Source organism: Aotus nancymaae, unplaced genomic scaffold (genome assembly GCF_030222135.1).
Source record: "Aotus nancymaae isolate 86718 unplaced genomic scaffold, 86718_ANA_hifiasm-v0.15.2.pri h1tg000019l, whole genome shotgun sequence".
Classification (NCBI taxonomy): domain Eukaryota; kingdom Metazoa; phylum Chordata; class Mammalia; order Primates; family Aotidae; genus Aotus; species Aotus nancymaae.
This window is the reverse complement of record NW_026988431.1, coordinates 22,468,414-22,492,148: the sequence shown is the minus strand read 5'-3', so window position 1 is coordinate 22,492,148 and position 23,735 is coordinate 22,468,414. Positions and strand designations below refer to the sequence as shown.

Here is a 23,735-nt window from a genome sequence, read left to right as displayed (position 1 = left end):
AGAAAGAAGTGAAAGGTTTTCAAATATCCAACGTACTGAAGCATTAAACTTGTGTTTTAGAGTTAATATTTAGGTGTCCATTAGTAATAAAGGGCTGTTAAAAATAAATATCTTTTAAAATTTGAATATACTTCATGATATGCATATTAGGTTGAAGTGCCAAGCTAAAGAAAAAAAAAAAAAAACCTTGATGATACTGGTAAAACAAAATATCCAGTATTCAGAAATAACCTCAGTATGCAGTGGCGTTAACATCGTAATTAACTTCAAAACATTAACAGATAATTATTTTCAGTTATGTATTAGACATCAATTTTCACATCATTTAGAGTAAAGTGATTAGACAATATCAAAGTCATTTTCAAAGTATAGTTTTAACTAGGATTGATAAGAACAGGTAAGTAGAATTATTTTATGAACTTTCATGGTATTTGAAGTATTAAGCTCATAAAACTAAGGGTTTCATATTTAGGAAAACCAGAGAGAATAATTACCATTTTTCCTAGTTGTCTAGTAATTTGACATAGCTTGTTTTTGTTTTACATTCTTATACTGAAGCTATTTAAATCTGGATTTGTTGAAAGCCAGTTTGTATTAGCATGGCTTTTCCGTAAACATTTTTTTCTTCTGTTTAACCATAGCCTACTTCTTACCATATAATCAAGAAAAGGGGGATAGCAATATTAATCTAGAGGTTTAAAAGCAACCTTAAGAATGCCAATTGAAGAACTACAAAGTTTGAGAAACATTAATGGCTATTTATCTTTGTACTCCAGAGTGGCACACTGAGAACTAAAGGTTTACCGTTGATCGGGGTCCCATCTGTTTTTGGTTATGAGGTTCATTAACAATAAATGTGCCTTTTTAAACCACTTTTTATCAAGATTATTCTTTTCCATTATATTAAACTGCAGTCTAAAGCCAAAATTAGAAAGCAATGATTATTAACTTATTCAAAACACTCTTTATAATGTTTCATGTGGATAATACAGAGCTGCTTTTTCTGAAATTGGTTGCCTTATCCTAGAGCAGAAGATGAATTTTAAAACATATGATTTGAAAAGAAAAAAATCCTTAGCCCTTGGGGCAATTTAAGAGGAAAAAAAGGGGGGGAGGTGTAGACAACAGCATCAAAGTCAATGCTACAAAACATATTAAGTAATCATGAGGTTTAACAACACTATAAACTGTACAGCAAATGAAAGTGATATAATTTAGTTAATGTATTGACAATCAAAGTATCATATAGGTCATGCAAAACTGTCCTTTGAATACCCACCTATAAGCATCTATTAAACACTAGGTCATGCTGTAAAAAGCTTTACATTACAAACCAAAATTACATGCGCATAAAACACCCAATTTACTCATTTAAACTCCATGCCCTGGCTAAAGTTCACCAAACCTCAGTTTGGAATTGAAAAGAGCAACCTCCAAGAGGCCTGCCTGGACTGACAGCAGCAAGAACTAACTATGGTCTCAACAGATGCCAGGCTGAAGAGTTTCTTTTGAGTTACACATGTTAAGACCCATTTTAGTGTAATGTCTGGTTGCCACACAGAAAGCAAGCTACTTTCTGAAAATCCCATTTTCTCTGCCCATAAACTAACACCATATGATAATTACGAAATAAAACAGTGAACTCAGTAACAGCAACTACTTCATTTAAAAAGAGAGAAAAGCACGAAATTCTAGTTTTTTAAGAACCGATTCTTTTGCAATGTGAGATCCTTTTCAATGAGTTCCTAGCTGGATCGCCCCTTTTGCCCCCACACAACCCCATAATCACATTTTAAGATTGTGCCCTTATCCATTCCATATGGCCGGCACGATCCAGGCCAAGCTTTCACTGTGACCTTTTAAAGAGACAAAGAAGCAAAGTACTATCTAGAAACAGAAACACTGCAGTTTTACTGAGTGAAATTAGCAAAACCGACCTGAAACTCACCACTTCAAAACTTGACAGCATATAAATAACAAAAACAAAGGAGATTTTCTTTGCAGCCCGGGTTCTTGAAGAGAAGTTCAAGACTGATGTTTTCTATGTCCTTTTTTTTTAATTTAAAAAAAAAAAAAAAACAGGCAGCAGACCTGAAGGCGACTTCCCCTGAAATTGTATTATTTTCCCTTCCCCTACCCCCCGCCCCCCTAAGAGGGGGAAGGGAAGAAATAAACGTATAGAAAAGTAGCCATGAGAAAGGGGTTTAAGAAAAAAAATCACAATTCGAAAACCAACATATATGGGTTTGTAAAATGTCTAACCTCAGAGAACGGGGTTTGCGATGGGGAGGAGGGAAGAGTGGGAAGCAGGGAGGAGGAAGAAGATAAAATTGATCTGACAAGTGATTCGTTGGGGGGAAATCGTAAAAACAAAGCAAAACCCGTTATGAGCTGTACACTGTGGTGGTGCTGGGGAAACGAGGTGGTGACTGAGGATTCTCTTTAAAAAAAAAAAAAAAAAAAAAAAAAAAATCACTGCGGACAAGGTCTCCAAAAAGGAAAAAAAAAAATGGTCCCTTCGCGTATCTCCCTCCCTCCTGCTCGTTCGGGTTCTTCGGTGTGAGGACAGAAAGTCTACTTCTGGCTGTCACTTGCAATATTATTCTCCAACAACCCCGAAGAACGCGCACTGGGAAGGCCACCTCGCCTCCCTCTCAATCACCCCCACCCCCTCCCCAACAATCGCGACTAATATTAACAAACCTTAAACTTTTCCCCACAGCCTCGCACCCCCAGCGAGGGCATCTAGCGGGGGACAGCGAGGGTGGGGGGCAGAGGGTCGAGAGCAGAGCCCCGGAAAGGCACTAAAATGCCACTTTTGATTCCGCCCTCGCTGGCAACAGCCCCGAGGACCCTCTCCCTGCCCATGGACGCGGGGCTGTGAGCCTCTGGGGTCCCAGCAAGTGAGGAGAGAGGAGGTTCGGGGGGAGGGGGAGGAGGAGGACGATCCGAAGGCACCCCCAGCCACCTCCACCGCCTCGGCAGCGACGAACTCCCCGCCCCCTCCCCCCAAAAAGTCGCCGAGCTCTCACTCGTCCAGAGTCCGGGGTAAACAACGAGCCCCACAATGGCACTAGGACTTGGGGGGAAAAGAAGCCCAGGAACCCCGACAAAACTGATCAGGAGTTTCCCGAAAGGAAAGAGGGGGGCGGGCAGCGTCCTCTGGAGTCGCCCCGGCTCGCGGCTGGGCCCCCGGGCAGGCTGGAGGGCGGCCGCGGCGCTTGTTGTTGTGGCGAGGCCGGGTGTTGCTGGGTGGCACAGGGAGAGGTGTGTGTGTGCGCGTGTTTGTGTGTGTGCGTGCGTGTGAGCGCGAGTCCCCGGACGGGGCTGCGGCCGCCTCGCTCTCTCCCTCCTCGCTCGCTCGCGCCCTCGCCGCCGGCTCTGCCCCCATTAAACGAGCAGTGGACTCCTCCCGGCCGCTGTCGCCGCCGCCGCCGTGCCCCGCTCGGCTCCGCGCGTCCGCCCGGGCTGCAGCCCTCTCCGCCGCTGCTCCTGCTGCTGCTGCCGCCGCCGCCGCCGCTGCCGCTGTGGGTGCCTCTTCTTCCTCCTCCTCATTTTAATACAGAGTCACCCCGCTCGCAGCCCCAGCCCCGAGCACGCAGCCTCCTCCCGGCCGCCCGCCGCCGCCCGGAGCCTTCCCCAGCGGGGCCGGCTCCTCCGCCGCGTCCGGGGAGCGGGAGCGAGCGAGAAAGTGGCGGCGGCGGCGGCGGCGGCGGAGGAGGGGGGAGGAGAGGAGGAAGGGGGTGCGGAGCCGAGGAGGAAGGCGGCGTGGGGGGGCAGGGTGCACGGAGCGGGCGGAAAAGGGATGGGGATTAAAACCCGGGCTGGAGGGCCGGGATTGGGGGAGGGGGCGGGGGCGGCGAGTTAAAAAGCCGAAAGACAAGTAACTAGTGAATGAGTGAGGGAGGGGGGGAGCGCACGGTTTCCGGCCCCGGGCGCGCAAGAATTTGTAATGAGCTTGATTAGAGTGAGGCGGCCCGACATTTATTACACACAATACCCAGAATAACAGGGCGCCGCGCGAGGGCTAGCGCCGGCCGCCGCCAGACGCGCCAGGGAGGGCGCGGGGGGAGGAGGAGAGGGGGCTTCCCTGGCAGCGGCCGCCGGAGCGGGGAGGGGAGCGCGCGGGGCGCGGGCAGCAGGGGCAGGTGTGCGAGTGGGAGCGGGGCGGGAGGAGGGGCAGGACGGGCTCGGGGGGGCGGGGGGAAGGAAGACGACGGGGAGGAGGGGGCGAGGGCCAGGGGAGAAAACTAACCAGCCACCCACACGCCACAAAAGCCACAAAAAGGAGTACGCCCGGAGCGTCGCGGAGGGACAGGCGAGGCGGGGGGACGGGGTGACGCACCGGCCCCGCGGGAGAGGGGCGCGGGGACGCAGGTGACAGGCGCTGAGGACCGAGGTAGGTAGACTTCAGGAAGTGGCTGGAGGGGTACACGCGGAAGGCGGATTTCTCCGGAGAAGCGCGGAGGTGCAGAAACATTTGTAGAGCCATAAAGGCCAGGAGCCTCAAAAGGCTCTCCGAGTGTTTATACTCTAAGGAGGGTGGTCCTTAAACTATGAAGAGCCAACGTTAGAAAGAACTAATAGCTTTCTGTACTAGTCAGACGTCAGTTCAAATCGCCCTCACTTCTGAGCCATAGAATACTTTGGAAGAAGAAATACGTGGCCGAGTTAAACAAAATTTGGGTCACTTGAAAGAGACCTGACTTGTTATTATAAAGGAGAAGATGTCATCATTCTTCACATAATTTACCCTGGACAAAAGAAAGTTTGGGTTGGTAAATACATCTGTTGTAGCAATAAACACTTATCCTGCAATCTAGGGTAGGTTACCCAGTTAGATAAATAAATGGTCATTACTACATAAGTACGATCCTCTTGTTTAGACAATCTATTAAATACAGGTCATGTAAAATAAAGAATATTACAATCTCACCCAAAGTAGAAATGCATCATTTATCGCTTAGGTATTAGTAGTACCATTTTAGTACCCTGAAGGCAGTTTATCATTAAATATGAATTATTTTTCAGAGTATGCTGGTAGGGAAAAGAGAAAAATCAGTCAGATAAACATTTTGTTACACATAAAAAAGCAACAAGTTAGCACAAGTACTGAGATAAGAGGGAAATATGCAAATTAATCTCTGTAAAGCCACCAATACACTCTTAGGCACACTGTTTACATTACAGCTAAAGAAAAGCAGAAAGGTAAAGCAGAAAAGTGTAGGAAATGATGGCCTCCTGGGGGAGGGTAAGTTTAGGAGAAAAACAATGAAAATGTATTACTCTAATGGCACCTCAGTTTCACCCTCAAACCAGAAAGGTTAGTCAAAATTTGGGAAGGCAACCATGAATCTTGGCTCACAAACCCAAGCCTTGAGCAAAAGAATGAACATGTGATAGTAGAAAACACAGCATCAAAAATAGGAAAAGAAATTTAAGGCAAATTTTTAGTTAAAAGACCAAATAATAGTAAATTTTTACAAGTTAAAATGTGAAGGAATATGAAGGAAGATACGTTAGCTCGAGTATAAGAAATAGAAATATGGTAGGGTAAATTTGACATTTCCAATATGGATACTTTAACAGTTGCTTCAAACTAGTAACGCTTGACATGCTTCCCTGAAACATGCCTTGTTTTCAGTAGGGACTGTACACTCTAGTATGGTGTTGTACAAATTTACAAACAATAGCATCATTTAAAAATAAAGAAAAATTATAGTGTCCACGCACAAAAAAATACAAGTTAGCCAGGGAATGTCACCTCAAGCTGAGTATTTTTTATGAAAGAAAAGAAAGCTGTTGGGCAAAACAAAACTTAAGAGAAAACACCACTAAACAAAGATCACTGGAAATATCAATATTAAGATAGGCTGAAATAAAATATTGCAAATATGCTTATTCCATCATTTTACAGAAATAAATAAGACAAAATACCATCTGACTGCCTTACCCTCCTAATGACCTGGTCAATGCTAATATAATATGGGAATTAATACAGCAACCCTTAAGTTTGAATTGCACCTTTTATCTAGGAGTCACAAATCTATTCATAAACACAAAACATGAAAGTATGTAATAAGGACTGACATGGCTTTGGAAAATGATAAATAGAATAAATGAGCATAAAGGCGTCCAATAATGACTATATTATAATGAAAAACAATGTAGCACAATCATGAATCTATTAATCACATATAAACTTTCCCTCAAGCACATTTTTTTTAATTCCAAAACTATATTATAGGAAATAAGTAAAATGGCACATAAAGGTTTATGTACTAGTGGTATATGTCACTGATGAAATTAATTACTACATATTAACTACCCCTTTAGAATATTTCATTATAAACCACTGAGTATTGGCCAGTGTAAAGCCTGATAAAAAAATAAAGAACAAAAAAAAGAAAGAAATTTGTCTTAGTCTGTTTTCTTAGTCTGTTTTCTGTTGCTTATAACAGAATACCTGAAATTGGGTAATTTATAAATAAAAGGAATTTATTATTACACTGTGGAGGCTGAGAAATTCCAGTTGAAGGGGCCTCATCTGATGAGGGCCTTCTTCCTAGTGGAAGCTCTCTGCAGAGTCCCGTGGTGGCACTGGACATTACATGGCAAGGGGCCTGGTATGCTAGCTCAGGGCTCTCTTCCTTTTCTTACAAAGCCACCAATCCCACTCCCATGATAACCCATTAATCCATTAACCCATTAATCCACAAATGGATTAATCCATTCACAAGAGCAAAGCCCACATGACCCAACACCTCTTAAAGGCCCCACCTCTCAATATTGCCACATTGGGGATTAAATTTCAACATGAGTTTTGGAGAGGACAAGTATTCAAATCATAGCAATTATTAAGAAAATATCACCTTCCTAGGCATATGTGAACATAAACTATCATGGTAGGAGGAAAAAAACATCAACACAGGGATCTTATATTTAGCAACAATGATGCAAGCAAGTATTGAAAAAAAGTTAAACTTTATAAATCTGGCCATCAAAATAGAAAACCTCAGGAACATAAAACATTGCAATTCAAATACACGAACTATTTAACATGTGGATGTACATTTAAAACAGAGTGCATCAATTTTCTATCACATGCGAAGGCATTATCCTGGCTACACAGAAAATTTTTAAAAACTTAATGAAAGGACTACTGCATGTTTCAGATGGCAATGTATTAAGATAAATATGCAGGCAGATATCTGAACGCATTAAAACACATTCAGAGTTCTGAATAGCACATACATTTGTAATAAACAGAGAAAGCATTTAGAATTCGAATGCTTTTAAGATATAGCAACCCCGCCAGTGACTGTGTAAGCAAAGCAATGCTTACCACCATAACACTTTCTAAGGACATGGTTTTTTTTCATCTTTTTAAATTCAAATACAGTTGGCTATCTCTACACTTTTAAAGCAGCACAATTTATGTAGCATATTGCTCTTTTTGTCGTGTCAACTCTTTGTTTTTTGGCTTTAGCTGCAGGTGGTGTTTTCCATATATGAATTTCTGGGAATATGGTCTATGTTGGCCATATAAGGATGTGTATCTGAGCCATATGTTTTGCTGTCATGTGTCTCATTTTGTCTGTCTGGGATGTCAGGACTGATTTCCACATCGTTTCCTGAAAGGACCAAATACCAATTTGAAAGAGCAGGAAGGAAAAAGCTGGGGCTGCAGCCCAAACAACTTTGTCAAAATATATATTGGAGAAGAAATGCAATATCCTGTAAATATTACACCCTTCTTCTCACATATTATCTTTGACTGACATCATTACAACTGCATACAGTTTGGGAAAGAATCTACTTGTTCAAGTTCAGAAGTTTGCAGTATGTGTGTGCACACAGCTTAATCAGATTAAGATCCTACGTCTTAAACAGATCCCACTTCTTTGGAGGTCATGGCATGGCACATGCTAGCTGCCCTACTCTGAGAGCTGTGGGTCCTGCAGCCAACCTGACCCAGCCTTGAACTTGGGGAAAGGAAGCTGCCTCATGCTTTTCTTGTCTAGGTAATAATTAGAACTCTGATTAAACTCTCTAATTATGCAAGAAGTTTTGGCCCCCATTATATACCCTCACAACATCTTGTCTCTCTCCTCTGAAACAGTCATCACAGACTTAATCAATTAACAATTTGGGTAATTGCTGGTTTAATAAATGTCTCCTTACTAGACTGTAAGCCCTATGAGAGCACAGACTGGGTGTCTTGCTCACTGCCATATTACTAGGAATTTACACAGTGTCCTTGTAATATTTATAAATGAATAAATGGGAACAAAAAGCTCACAGTGTCACTTGCAACCAATTTCCACTACTAACTGTATTGACAATTTTTTTTTTAGACAGACTGTAGGAAGAGGGAACATTGGAGAAGGCCATATCATTTAAATTTGAATTAATTAAAATTAAATAAAATTTATCATTTAATTCCAAAATTCATATTTCAGGTACTCAATAGCCCCATGTGGCTAATACTATCATAGTGGACAGTGCAGATTATAGATCACTTCCGCACTGCAGAAAGTTCCACCGGACAGTGCTTACCTAGAGAACTCCTTTAAAAGACAACTAAGGGAATGCAAAACCTGGCCAGGAGGAGTCTTAGAGGTGCTAAATGGCTTTCAGACATTCCAATGAAGTCTGAATCAAGGTAATTTTCCATTTTGGAATTAGCCTGTAGATCTGTAAAGTTACATGGAATGAGACTTGTATACTGCTAAATACAAATTCGAGAACTTTCTAGACATATCTGTACTTGAAAGTGTTCTGTAATACATTTTAAATAATGTGTTTAGTCCGAAAACTGCTTTCCATGAACATTATTCAAATATCTCATAGGTGAAGTTAAAAACCACAATCATTCCCACCCTTACCCCTGTACCCACAATATGTAAGTGTAGCTGCCCTTAGAAATGGCTCTTTTGGAAGCATTAATGTAGATACCTACTCAAACTGGGAGGGCATCCAGATAACAAATAATGATGCACCGCAGAGAATAATGGCAAAAATCTTCAAAATGTTGCAGGTGAGTTAAAGGAGTGATGATAAGGAACTCTAAATCTAGGGTTTAAGGATTTTTTGTTTCTGTTTTCTTCCCCTAAGAAGTTGGACTTCAGTTACAGCTAGACTGATAGCAATCAAAAGTTATTTCCTAATTACTTGGGGTAGATGTAAATACAGAGATGTAATTTATGATATAGTTTTAATAGACAAAGGTCATTATAGTTGAGAGGGAAAAAACCCAATGTTTATGTTTGTTTGCGGAGATCTGGAGAGGGTAAGTGAACAGCCATTGTAGCTGGCTTCTGGAAATCGACAGGGTATCTGGGCCTTTTACTCAGAAATAATACTGTCTTATTGGGAAATTTATTGGAAAAAACATGTTTAGCTACCTTTCCTTCCATGGATATCAGTATGGATCACTTATCTGACAAGGCACAATGGTAATAATTCCATCAAAATTGAGTAAGAAGAAGGATTCTTGAAATTGCCCTAGAGCCCACAAGGATGCCTCATATTTTTCCTATAGCTTGTGGAGTGTCCTTCCTGCCCCTTCTCACTTCAGAACCCCTCTTCTGCCATCTCCTTTAATGTGCAGCTTGATTTCTCCTCTTCAGTCAGAAGCCTTCTCCAGCCGTTATTTCCTTCTCCATGCTCCATCACATTGCCAGTCCTGAATGCAATGTGGCATTTCATATCGATATGTCTGCCTCTCCACACTGCAAGATTCTAAGCATCTTGAAGGTTTACTTATGCATATATTTCTGGAGTCTCTCTGACAATCTTAGGAAGTAAAACCGGGAACTGAGATCACAACCCAGATGTCCGGGCTGAACTCCACTGCAATTAAATCGGGGGTGAGGAAAAAATACTCAGTTTTTTAAAGCTCTCAAGGTGATTCTGATGTACACCCAGGTTTGTCATCTACCAGGTTAGGTGATGTTTTAGAGGTAGAGAATTAAATATGTGTGCCAGGACATCTCTGAGGTGGTTTATAACCCACTGCTGGAGTCACTTGGAAAAGCTAAAGCTGTTGTAGGAACCAGCAGTTGTCCAGTATTTAAGAAATGTATGTGTGGGCAAGTTACTTATTCCAAATTTCTAAAAAGGCAGTAAAAGTGGGGGCAGGAAGCTATTGGATCATTGATTTGGCAAATAAATACATGCTATTTGAGGAACCATAATAAACTAGCATTTGGGCACTTGCTTGAGATTTACTGGGGTGCCAGAAATCCTGTGCAGGTATGTGATTTATCATCATAGACATAAGCGACTAACCACAAAATTATACATGGAAGTACAGTTCTCAAACCAGTCTATTATTTACTGGAGCCAGAACCATCCAAGTTTCCGCTAATTCTTTTTTCAATATAGCATGATTTTTCTCCCAGACAACTGTTCAACCTTGAGTGGGCTTCTCTTTGGAGGGCTGAAAACTGTTCAACTTATTTCCAGACTGTCACTGTGCTTGAACAGAACCAAAGTATTTAGATTGTCCATGTCAAGGAGCCAACTGCAAAGCATCCTAGACCTAGCTGCTGTGCCTTTAATATTCTCAGAAAGCTCGAGGTAAAATCCTCCAATTTTTAATTCCAGTGAAATAAAACAGCAACTGTTCCCAATCGACTTTTAACCAAGATGTACATATCAACCAAATTTCCTTAGTTGATGCGAATGTTATTTTCAAATCTTTCCTGGCTTAATTGGAAGGAGAAATGATTTGAGGTTACGATGGTCCTGAATCCTTGTCCAGGTCATTTTTGTGGCAACATCAGCCAAAGGCAGTATCTGATATTGTGCTGCTTTGCCCACCACCATAAGGCACTGAACGAGGGATTTTCCATTGGGAAAGAAAGCCACCATCAGAAACAAGTGCTTCACACCTGGACAATAATTAAAGACTACTATAACACTTGAAATTTGTTGAGGTGAAGGAGAAATTTCGTTCAAAACTAAAGTACATTGTATTTGGGCTGATGGAAAAGAGTTGGAAACAAACTGTGGTGATGGTTGCACAACAGTGTGAATGTAATTAATGTCACTGAATCGTACACTTAGAAACTGTCAAAATGGTGTATTTTGTTAGATATATTTCACCACATAAACACTTTCAATAACAAAAACACAAAAGCAAAATGATCTTTCATGTATGCCTAACACTGGCAGATATACGGTATCACGAAAATATCATGCCAAGCCTCAGAGAAACAATGAGCTACATCACACTGAACAATCCCATCCCCACCCCCAGTCTTACATTGCTTTGTCCTTACCTGCTAACAGTCCAGTTCAGTCTATGCTTCATAATTAATGTGATGATTACCTGACCCAAGGATAATTAACATGGATTGGTAATTAGAGACCAAGATCCCACCCACTTTGAGGGTCCTTCACTGTAAGAAAATGGTTCTTTTTTAAGGTTTCATTCAATACAATAGCTTAGCCAAAAGAAGAGAAAGAAGCATAGATAAAAAACAAACAAATAAGAGTTCCTTAAGACCAAAAAATTCTTTTGGAATGTTTTTCAGAACAGTAAAAATTAACTATATTCGTGAAATAGATTGTCTCAGTTAAACAGTACTTTGAGTGTCACCCCATATATGCAGCACAGCTTTGCAATTGTAACAATTGTATAAAGTGCTAATTTGCAAATTGTCTACATCTAAAGACTTTAGATTCTACTTTTTTAATAAGATAAAATAATTTTGTTAAATAAACAAAAGGCTTTCAAATTTAATAGGGCCAGTTACTTTTTTAGTGATAGTAATAAGGATGAAAGTATTTCTACATATAATAATTTGAAATATCATCTTTTCCTATATTGTTCCATATTCAGTTTTTATATCGTCTTATTCCTACTGATTTTATATTATGAACTTTTTGTATTAATGGTGGAGTTTTTAATTATTTGGCAATTCATGTAAAAATCAGTTTACTGAAGTTCATATCTATGAATATTTTTTCTTATGTGCATAATTAAGGAATACTAATACAGTGAAGCCAACTTAAAAAGATACATTATGTGTAAAAGCATTAAAAAATACAAAAACACAGCTTCACAATATAGCTATAAAGCATACCCAGTTACCTATCTTGTAGGTGCCTTTTTGTTTATTAATGTGTTCATTAAAAAATTTATTAGATAACTAGCATGGACTATACATGGACATTTCAAGCCAACATGAAGCAAAAAGTTGATAAATAATGCCACAGTAGAACTTTTAAAAAAGAACTAGAGAGCCTTGAGGCTGTTTTTTAATCATTTATTTTTATTTATTTTGCAAAGACTTTTCATTTGTGTTTTTTAATACGTAAATACACTTGGGAGAGAAACAAACAGCACATTTATGAAACATTTTGATGGGAACTAGCTTGTAACTGTTTTGAGACTAGACTGCTTTAAAGGTCAATATCTACTATTCGTCTATTATTTCTACAGTTGAAGAAACACTACATATTCACATTCTATTTAATAAAAATTAAACCTCTTATCTCTTCTTTGAGGCAACAAGGCTCTCAAAAATAACTTTTTCGTTCGCTTTGCACAAAGGGGTTTTGTCACTGAAAATTTACAACACTGCAACCCAGTGTAAATGTATCTTCAAGGCTGGCATATGCCGCAGTTTAGGATGTAAAACCAAATCTTACAGCATTCTCAATAGATTCGAGAAATCATTGTTTGGCCAACATCCAAGTATGAATAAGTACATAGATAATACACATATAGCATAACATGTTATATGTACACAGATATTTGCATGTCATGCAAGAGAGTACTGCACAATTTAAAACTAGTCTACCACAGTTTTCATCAGAAAGCCTTTAAAACTCAGAGTTAGTATAATACTCCTACTATCAAGCAACTCCCACAAAAAGGAGCATAAATGACATAGTGGGAAAAGTAGTGGAGAAAAGACAGAGAAACTAGATTTGGGGATTGCTTCTTACTCTACTCACTAGCTGAGTGATTCTTCATTAGTTAAGCAGGATCAGGTTCCATATCTATAAAATGAATGGATAGAGTCTGATAATCTTGAAGACCACATAAAAAATTCTCTTTCTTTAATTTAAAAAAATTAAGTTCACTTGAAAGAGAAAATAAAAATATAAGGAAATTTCTCACATGCTATGTTAGATGTTTATCTATATATAAGAGACAGGTGTCAAACAAACAAATAAAAAAAAATAACCGCTAAGGCAAAGAGAAACTTTAACTCACCAGATTCCATCTGTTACATTTGAATTCATGCATAATTGATTATCCATGACTGGTAAATTCTTTTCTCACTAGCCGACCACAATTTTCTAAATGTTGTGTATTAAATCACTACTAAAGTAGACTGCATTTCAGAAGCGGCATGGGGCAGAATAAGAATATTTTAAATGAAAAATTACATGCCGGTTAGTAATAATACAGCTGACCTATGTTTAAGGGAGAGAAATTTTAATCATGTGCATATTAAATATTAATAACCTATTCTGTTATTGTTATAATAAGGTTAAGTAGGCTTCTCCATGCTTAAAGAAAGAGGGAGAAGTAGGAATACATAATGGTGCAAAAACATACAGAGACAGGAGACAGACATAAGGAAAATGTGTCAACAATAAACAAGAGGAAATGAGAAAGAAGGAAAAGATGAAGGTGGAAACTAATCTCTATGTGTCATTATGACTGCCAGAGTACTGGCAAAGAAGCAGCATCCTTTTATTTCAATTTTAATCATTTCTGAATTTTAATACCCGGCTCCTTTTGTAATTCTCCTGGCATTCCCCATATGCCTCCATCCCAGCCAAAACACCAGTGTAAATTAAATGGCAGGCAACCACACCACTGATGTAGCCTCCCCAAAGAACTTACCAGGTGACCAAAAGCAAAAAAAGGTATGTCTACCTTATGTCCCTGAGGACCTCTAGTCAATTAACTGGCTGAATGTTTTCTACTTTCTTTAATTTTGAAAAGCAGGACAGTAGTTAGGTAATCTACAGATAGAGAATCATTAAAAAAATAAAGCAAGCCAGTAGTAATACAATAATCAGTGACCATCAGGGCCTGGAAAAATGAGTTTGCTCTCATTGGCACTAAGGAGCATCACATGATTATTTAATTACAGCTCTAATTTTTGTCTCGTGGATGGCAACATATCAACAATTAATAGGGCAAATAGAGGAGACTGTGTTTTTAAAGAGACAGAATGTGCATGATAATGTAATAGGTCACACAGCAGTGTACCACTTAAGAAATTCTGTCTTTTGTGTAACTAAATAGGATTGTGTTACAAACAGCCCCACTCATATTTTAAAATGAAAATAAATTTTAAAAGGAAGTGTCTTTTTTAGATAACTTTCATAGGATGGCTAGAACTTTTCAGAATGTTTAGGATGCAGCTAACACAACCCTACTGGAATTTCAGAACTAGTTTTAAGGAATGGAGTAAAATATTCATTAATATAAACACCCCAAACCTTAGAATATTTTTTAAACAATGTATTTAAGCTGCAATGAAAAATATCTTTTTATGCAATAATTACAATCAGTATTTATTCAATGGGACCCTGAAAAAAAATCGTCATTATAGGAAAGAACAGATAGAGGTCAATCAGCCTTGAGCCACTTGTCCATAGTATTTTTGGTTCTGGAATAACAGAAGGATGGCTACTTGGTGGCTAAATTGCAAGGAACTCAGGGGAGTGCTCTGTTTGACTCCAGTATTGTTTATTACCACAACCAAACACCAAGGAATGAAGTTGAGTAAGGATACTTAACCTAATACTGAAGGTCAGACAATGAGGCTAGAACAGAGACCCTGATGCTGGCAAAAAAAACCCCAAAAAACAAAAAACCATCCAATTATCCAGAAAATGAAACATATGCAGATTAAGTATTCAGATAACCCCAGTAAAAACTGAAAATTAGAAAGAATAGTCTCTTCACCAATAAATCTTTATCAGCACAAGCTACATTTTATATTTTATTAATTTTTCAATTTTTAATGAGTGCTCAGTATGTACAAGTCACAGAATGCTAACTATGAACTTTGTTTTATATAATACACACATACCTTATGACTTACTTTATTTGTAGTTTAATATCTTATAGAAATATATAGTAGCATCTACAAACTTCAGAAAGTAGAAATACTAGTGCATTTTTAAGAGACATATTACAAGGTTAGAAAATCTACACATTCAGCTCAACCAAGATAATTCAAATAGTTAACCAATTTGATAGAATAGTCTAAGTAAAGCTAAGTCTATCTTTAAGTCCCTCTAGTTTTAGTCACCCATTGTTTTGCCATGCCAGAAGCCATAGTGAAAATCCAGGTTTGAGATTTAGACAATGAAATAATCTTAGAACTACCTCTGAGATTAACTGCTGAAATGTATTTAAAATATTAGGTTATATAGAGTTGTAAGTAATCACAATTTGGCTAAAGAAAAAGTGACTAAAATTATTCCACAAAAAGAAGTATTAAGAGGTGCAAAATCAATTCAATAAGCTTTTAATGGATTATGTTGGCCAAAGTCATCAAAAAAAAACCAAGAAAACACAGGTATCTCAAAATATAATTTGGAAAGACTAAAACCACTGAGGGGCAATAATTTCTAATGACACTGGCAAAAACTATCAAGTGAACAGCATAGAAAGAAAAAAAAAGGAGAAAAATTTTATAACCAATGAAAAGTTTTACAATTAAGTTGCTTTAGTAGAAAACATTTGATTATTCTGAACCAAAACTCTGACTCCATACATTCTAAAAGAATTTTTTTAAAGAGTCAAGCAAGCAGCCGCTTGTATGTAAGAGTATACATCATTCTTTTTTAACATGATTGTTAATATATAGTTAACATGTCTCAGAAAAGGCTGTAATTAACTGTCTACTGCTCTAATAACACTAATAAGCATAAAGTATTATTAAAATACAGTGATTCTATACAAACTGTCATTGTTAAACTTTTAAGATAATGTTCTAAATTGTTTCTGAGTCCTCTTAAACCACCCAAAGGGAAATACAACTCTAAGAAATTTTTTAAAGCATAGTTATTAAAATATTGTTTTTTCCTCCCACAGTCTGGAGATAGCTGTCTACCATTAAATAGTACATCTAAGTATAATTTCAGTTGGTGAAAATACAATGGGAAGCATTTGGATTATTTTATAAATTCTATAGGTTTTTAAAAAATTTTAAACTGTACGCATTTTAATTTAGTACTTCATTCACTGATAAAATATTTTCTGGGGGAAAGAAAGGCTTGCTATATCAAGAATCACATAGCCCTCTTGTTAATCCCCAATGATTTCCATTGTCTGTTTCACTGGAACAGGAAAACTCAATTGCATTCAATATCAAACTGCTAATTATGGATATGCTATATTCAAGACTATCTCCATTTCAAAGATATCTGCATACACTAGGTTCTATTTTATTTACAATAATTATTACAATAAAATATTTATAACATAAAACCTCTTTTCCCTTAAAGTCCTTAACATTGTAAACATTAAAAGGCCAAATTGTCATTTACATGCACTTAATGGCATATCAGGAACCACTGAATAAGACTATAGAGGAATCTCTAGCAATCAACTCTACTACATGCCTAGCTTCCAGGAAAATTGCATCTGAAGAATGCCCCCTCACACAGATTACTGACTACCTTTTCTTTAAATATTTCAAGAAGTTTTAATAATTCTTCCTGGGAACTTGCTACTAAATCTCACCACCCAAAAAAAGAATGCCCATTGAAGAATTTTTCTTAGTATCTGGTCCCAAATTTTCTAGAGCTGAGAAAAAGCAACATCCCAACAAAAAGACCTCCCCCGAAACACTCAATGCCTATCTGTCACTGTGGCTGGAACCCTGCTTCTCCATATATCACATTATAGGAACTTTTCTGGCACTTACCCTCCAAATAATCAGAAGCTGCTCTCTGAATCTAGCCCTACAGGAGATATCTGAAAAAGTAGTCTTTGATGAGGTGACAATGATGAAGTTCTCGCTGGCACTGCTAGCAAGGCAGAAACATCCCCAAATGAGGTGGTTACCAGTTGCCTCTGAAGCAGCTGGACCATTACTGCAGTTCTGAGGGTGCGTCACAAATCAGGTCATAGCTCTGTGTAGAGTCCACCCACTTCACCCAGTATAACGCCCTCTACTTCCTGCACACCTGTGGGGGAAGGGGTGCAGAGGAGGGGGGCCAGCTCAAGTCCACAGACATACTAGTAAAGGCACAACCAGGTGCAGCCTGACATCTGCTTCTTCTGCAAGCATTTCAGCCTCATCTGGGGACCCGCACCCCTAGGTATTCAAAAATGTGTGCAACAATAAGCAGACTCTAAAATGAGTGATGAGTGTAATAAAATATTGCACAGTTAAATGTTTTATCCAGCAAAATCTTTCCTCCACTGGAAACTGAACCAACTCTTAATTTTTGATTACAAGCCACTTCTCTACCAAATGTCAAATAACTGGACTGAATAAATTTCAGCAGAAATCAGGGACATAAATCCTGAGGTACCAGTTAACTAATTTTCATCTCTTGTAACTAAACTAGATCACCGCGTAAACTGAATTACATCCTTGAAAGTCCATTGAAAGAGGTGATTAGAATTTCGATTATGAACTTTCAGACTACAACAACTGTAGAAGTGATAAAGAATAACTTGAAAGCATAAAAATAGGCCAATATGTTGGAGAAATTCTACACTATTAAATCTCACCCTGAATATATATACACACAATCTGTATCTATTTACTCTGAAATGAAATATCTAATCTTAAAAAAGACTTTTAAAAAAATAAACAGCAAAAGGTACCATTGGCATACGTTCAAAAGTACGAAATAATGTGTGTTAATGTGTTGATCACACTCTATGAAGACATCAAGTTTAAATAGACTTACCATTGAGAACAGCAGTTAGGAATGACATATAAATTACTATAGTAGACACTTTTTCTTCGGTATAGTGAAGGAGAAGAACCTTCTGTAACAGATTTGATTTATATGTTGTATTAAGACCATATTCTACCCTGATGTCAGTGGAATATGTGATTAGGTATTGATAACTGTGTATAGGCAGTTAAGTGCAACTGATTCTTAGATAATGTAAGTGAAAATAAACATTTTCTCAAGTTAATTATGAATTTTGAAATTCAACTTTAACAGTATTTTGATGTTTCAAAGGGATCTTCAAAGAGAAAGGATTTTTAACTTGAAAAAGAAAACAACAAATACGTTTAGTATTATAACAAAGTAGAAATCTCCCTTATTTTAAGGATGGCAGATTAACAAGAAGTCAAATAAAGGAGGTAAGAATATTTTCAGAGAAAAGCTCAGAGGGTCAATCAATAAATCAATCAGTGAGTCCCACTTTTATTCATATTTTCAGAACTCCATGAAAAACTCAAATATTCCACATAAGACTTGGAAGAGAAGACACTTTATTGAAGTTATTATCTGAGGAATCAAATAGTTTAATCTTTTTGGAACTTTGTGGAAAGTTAATTTAGCAAAACACATTTGAATGTGTTTGAACATATTTATCCTGAGGTTGCTTTAAGATGACTATTTTAAGTGGCATGCAGATTCTTTTGGGGTTTTGATGTTATAGTTGAGGTATGCAAAGTAAAGGTACATAACATTTCTTTCAACTGGTTCTCACAGGACAGAAATGAGATGAAATTACTTGTCTTTAAAGTTTTGCCATTGAGAAATGATATGAAAAACTCCTCTCGACCCCTATCCCCAACCAGGAAGAGTCTGAAGCTCTGGATTACAGCACAGGTAGATATTAAAATGGAGAAAGAGCCGTTATTTAGTGGTGACAGGAATATAAATACGTGCACTAACCTATAAACTGGTATTTACTTCAGGAAGGTAAGTAATATTTTTCCTCTGATTGCTGCGCTGTCAGTTTAATGCAGCGTAAATAAACAGTAGGTGCCTGCTAGCTCGAAGTAGGAAGTGTTCATTCCACACGAGGAACAGATTACTGAAGCCTGATGCTCATCATGCTGAAACATAACTTTCATTTTACCAGAAAATATACCCTACTGTGGATGATTTTTCGTGCCTGATCTATTAATTAACTTAACTCTGTTCTGTCAAAATGTAAACCAATTTGTAAAAATCATCACAGAGTTTTGGAGTTTGAAAACCAAATCAATTTGAAAAGCAAGAGTAATGACTGTTCTGTAATCTGATCACAAAAATGCTAAAAATGAATACTTAATAAGCACAAAGTATACAAAACTGAAAAAGACAAAAAACATTTTGAAATATCATAGAGCTTAATAATCTGAGTTATCTGATTTACTCAAGATATTTCTCATTTGTTAATTAAGGCAACTGGCACCTTTAATATTTTGCAGCCTTGTGCCACTTTGGTCTTTTCAATATGTATGCTCATTCTTCACTCTGAAATCTCTAAAAGTAAACCATTCATAAAAACCAAACCACATTCCTTAACTCCAATAGAAATATTGCTGAACTCTCCTGAGAGAAGCGGCAAGTTTAAAGATCAAATGATGATACCCTTTCTAACAGCATTCATGTAAATGTGTTTTTTCTATTTTATGTAAGCCATAAAGCTATGACAGTATATAGCAACTAATTTTCTTTTTATATATGAGTACTGAGCAAAATATTTCATGGCATCATTTAAAATAAGAACACATCTAAAAAATGTAAAAGGCAATTTGGGGAGGTTTCTATTTATAACATGAAAATTCTGATAATCAATATATTGTAAAGGAAAAAGAGATTTAAATACATTTTTGCATTCAACTCCATCGTGCCTAGAAATAGTCTGATTGCTTCAGTCACATGCATTTATTGTATATACTTCATCAATTCCAAGTACTAATATATTAATTACAGTCATCCAAGACAACATGTATGGAAGAAACGATGTGTGTAAAGGGCATATCTATGTATAGCCCTTTTGGAAATTTACAGAGCAGATGAAAACCCACCAGAGTGCTTTATAGAGTCCCTGCTGTATATCCATGTTGTGTTTAGCGTAATAGTGTTTGTAACCAAAATATTTTTACAATAATGAGGAACAGGTGCCTGTCACCTGACCTTTTAGGCCTAATTTACAATCCACAACCTGTCACATGAAAAAGAACTAAAAATTCTCCTCCAGATATTTCAGTCTTTACTAAGCTAATGTAGTATTTCTTTACCATCACTCAGCATATCATGTCTTATTCAATCACAGGTTCAAATAGCTGGCAACAGATTTCTTTGCAGAAATAAACCAATATTCATTTTGTTGTCATTCTTATTTAAGATGCTGGGAGACAAAAAGAACTACTTTTGTAGATTATCAACCGAAGAATATATTAATTTCTTACAAAACTGAACAAAAAGCATTCCTTTTGAATACTTTTACATACAAAGAACTATTATTTATTACATATTTCAGCTTGTGGGAAAGTGAGGAATGCATTGATTCTGGAAATAACTATTCAGACTTTTTTGGAAGTCCTTTAGGTCTTCTTTCTCTATCTTTTTTCTCCCCCCAATCCTGCCCCCTCCCTCACCAAATTTTAAGGAGCTAGTACTTTAGGAGGGAAATCCCTATTCGTTCTTTTTTTTTATACATCATTTATATTCATTATTCAGAAAAGAATACAAAATTGAATAGTGATTTTATTTCTTTTGTATAATATTGTTACATGTAGCCATATTCAAATTTGACAATGCTAGCTACTGTTTACATATTATGTACTGCCTATGACTGAACACCTCTACATTTAAAATATTGTTTCCATTAGAAAAAATATGAAGTAATAAGTGTCAAATGAAGATGAAGAATAAACATATTTGGTATGTTTATAAAATGCATAGTCATTTAAAAATGTGTACGAATAGGATACATAGTTTGCTACTGTTACATTTTATATAGTATACACATTGTCTAGAGTGTATTTAATAATGTGCTTAACCAAGTTAATTAAAGTATTTATGTCTGGTGATTGTGTTAAACACTTGGAGAGGTAGTGAAAGATACAGACAGTTACTTCTGCTAACTAAAGTTGAAATTATGCACTTATTATAACCTTTTCTAACAATGTGAGAAAAACAGAGTAAATATATTAAATTTGTTTCACAACAGATGCTTAGGTTGTTAATATTTAAGATGCCTATTCATGCTATTCCTGTCTGCACATTTGTCAAAAATGTAAGCTTGAATGCTAATGTTTGCCAGCAGACTGGAGCAGCCAGTATATGAATGTACTACTGTTCTACCAAAATAATATGCAATAGAAATAAAGGACTACTGCTAAATTATAGCACTAGTACCCTACAGGAGATCAGAGGTTTTTAGAGCAAACACCTCAACCTTGGTTTTCTTCAGACTTAAAGTATGAGTTTTTGTTTTTGATTTTTGCTGCTACCTTTGACCACAGAATAAATCTCACATTCCTGACATCTCAGAAAAATCCACTTTAGATAAGAGTGTAAATTTCAACTAAGTTTCATCGGGATGAGTTACTCTGTCAGCAGTACAAACACCGTAAACACCAGAGATTGCTTAGGACAAAACCTGACACGGAGCGGTCACACTTTACTCATTTTTACTCTACCCCCCACCCCCTTGAGAAAGTCAGGTCCCCTGGCCTCCAAGGATGCAAACATGGAACCCCAGTCAGTCAGAGCAGTAAGGTTCTCTCCCGGGAATAGGGCGTCTTTCTGTTTTCCCTGTCTCTTTTACAACCATGTGGAGTCCAAGTCTTAGAACATTTGCTTGTAAATCCGGAATGTTTCTGAGAAAGTTCGTCAAGGAAGGGCGCAGAGGTCAGAGTTGCCAAACAGGACACTCTGAGAGAGGACCCTGTGGTTGACATTTGTTAGTGAAATTTGCAACACCCCATTTGGAGGCCAAGGCCAAAACCTTCAAGGAGATCCCTGTGCCCCTTTCCCCTCTTGGTTTTCTGAGGTCATCCCAGGAGGAACCTGCGTTTCCCTAGTACGCACGTGGCACTCCCCGGACCTGCCACTTGCCTGCTTCATCCTTCTCATCGTGATTTCCCCAACCCCGGTTCTGCCGCCCCGGGAGCCTTGGCATTGGAGCACTAGGAAAAGGCCACTGCGCTCTGGTCTGGACCACAGGAGGGAGATGCGGTGTGGACCCCGAGGCTGCACCTGTGATGTCCTAGTCCCAGCTAAGAGGACTGCCCTTTCTTCTGCCCAACTCCAAACCCACATTCACGCCAGCAGCCCCTCCAGGACCCGCCTCGCTACAGCCGGCGAGGGCTCGAAATGAGGACTGCCGCGGCTTTCAAACTCGGGCTCCAACTTGAGCGCCCCGGCGCCCGAGTAGCTCCCGGGATGCAGAAGTTGCCACAAACTTCCCAGGCCCCTCTTCGCCGATGCTTACAATCGGCTGCGCCGGCTAAGAGCAGAGGGAGGCGGAGATGGACCGGGAAAGGATGCTGAGCACATTCGCGATCCAGTGGGGGAACATTTCCACTCCCGCAGCCCATTCCTCCATGCACCTCACTGCCCGCCCGGCTCCAGGACGCACTGAGGCTCCCCCTTTCCCCATTTGCTTCCTTCGGTCTTGTCCACTCCCCTTTTCTCTTCCAAAAGGGCCGTATCGGTGACCTGAAGGAGTTTGTTCAGCCAGGGTCTCTGGGCAGGTGTGATGGTGCGTCCACACCCCGACAGAGAACGAATGGCATCTTCAGGTCCCCCATCCCGGCCGCTCTGCCTCACTCCACCAGCCCACCCCTGCGAGGTCCGTCTGCGTGAGAAAAGGGGCTCGGGGGACCCCTGCAACCCTGCGCCCACGACAGGGGAGCCGAGCCGCCCCAACAAGGGACGCGGAGTGGGCGCTACAGAGAAGTTTGGACTGATTCCGGAAAAAGAGACAAGAGATAAAACAGCAAGAGTAGCAAGGGGAAAAGGGAGGCAAAAGAGCAGAACTCACTCAGGCATGGACGTTGGGGGCGGCGGTGGCTGTCGAGTGCGGGCCTGAAACCAGGAACGGCTCCCCGGGCGGGCGCGCCCGCGTCGGACTTCCGAGGCGGCGGCTTCTGCCTCTTCTGCCGCCGCCGCCGCCGCCGGAGCTGCGGCTGCCGCGGAAGTTAATTGCAACTTGACTTCAAGTTGTCCTCTTTCCCCATCCGAAGTGGGCGTTTAAAGGGGAGAGCGAGGCGAGGAGCGAGCGAGCGAGCGCGCGGGGCCAAGGGAAGGAAGAGAAGGAGGGGGAGGGAGGAGATGTTAACGGGGGGGGAGCGGGGGAGGGGGCGGCGGCGGGGGCGGGAGGGGGAAGGGGCCGGCGGGAGCTGCTCTCGTCGGCTCGGCGGTCGCGGCGCCCGCAGTCTGGAGGCGCACCGGAGCGGCCGGGGCGCCCCCCGCGGGAGCCCGCAGTCACCCGGGACGCGCATCCAGCCGTGGCGCTTCGGGCCGGGCACGCTGCGCCTGGGGGCTCCGCGAACCCCGCGCAGCCGCCGCTTCGGAGCTTGTGCGGCGCGGGCTGGCCAGCGGGGCTGCCAGGGCCCGGCCCGCCTCCCCAGCGCCCGCCCGGCTTCTCCCCCTGGCGGTGGGAGCCTCGGCAGCCGCCGGCGATACTAGGCGCACTGGAGCCCGAGCCGAGCCGAGCCCGAGCCGCCGCCGCCGCCGCCGCCGCTACTGCGCGCTGCTCCCGGGCTCCCTCCCAGCGCGCGGGCCGGGGTGTGGGGGGCGGCGGGCCGGAGGGGCGAGGGCGG

At 40.0% G+C, this 23,735-nt stretch overlaps 1 protein-coding gene across 3 annotated transcripts in view; it reads right to left on the bottom strand.

Annotated features, from left to right (window-relative positions):
- Window positions 1–17,063, bottom strand: part of SATB1 (SATB homeobox 1) — a 90,589-nt gene extending 73,526 nt beyond the window's left edge. For 2 of the 3 annotated variants that reach the window (XM_021674526.2, XM_012466727.3), the window contains exon 1: window positions 1,949–2,693. The gene's annotated coding sequence lies outside the window, so the exon portion shown is untranslated. Of the gene's footprint in view, window positions 1–1,948; window positions 2,694–16,919 lie in introns of those variants that run through there. The other variant, XM_021674533.2, reaches the window with a different exon arrangement.
- Window positions 17,064–23,735: the final 6,672 nt, after the last annotated feature.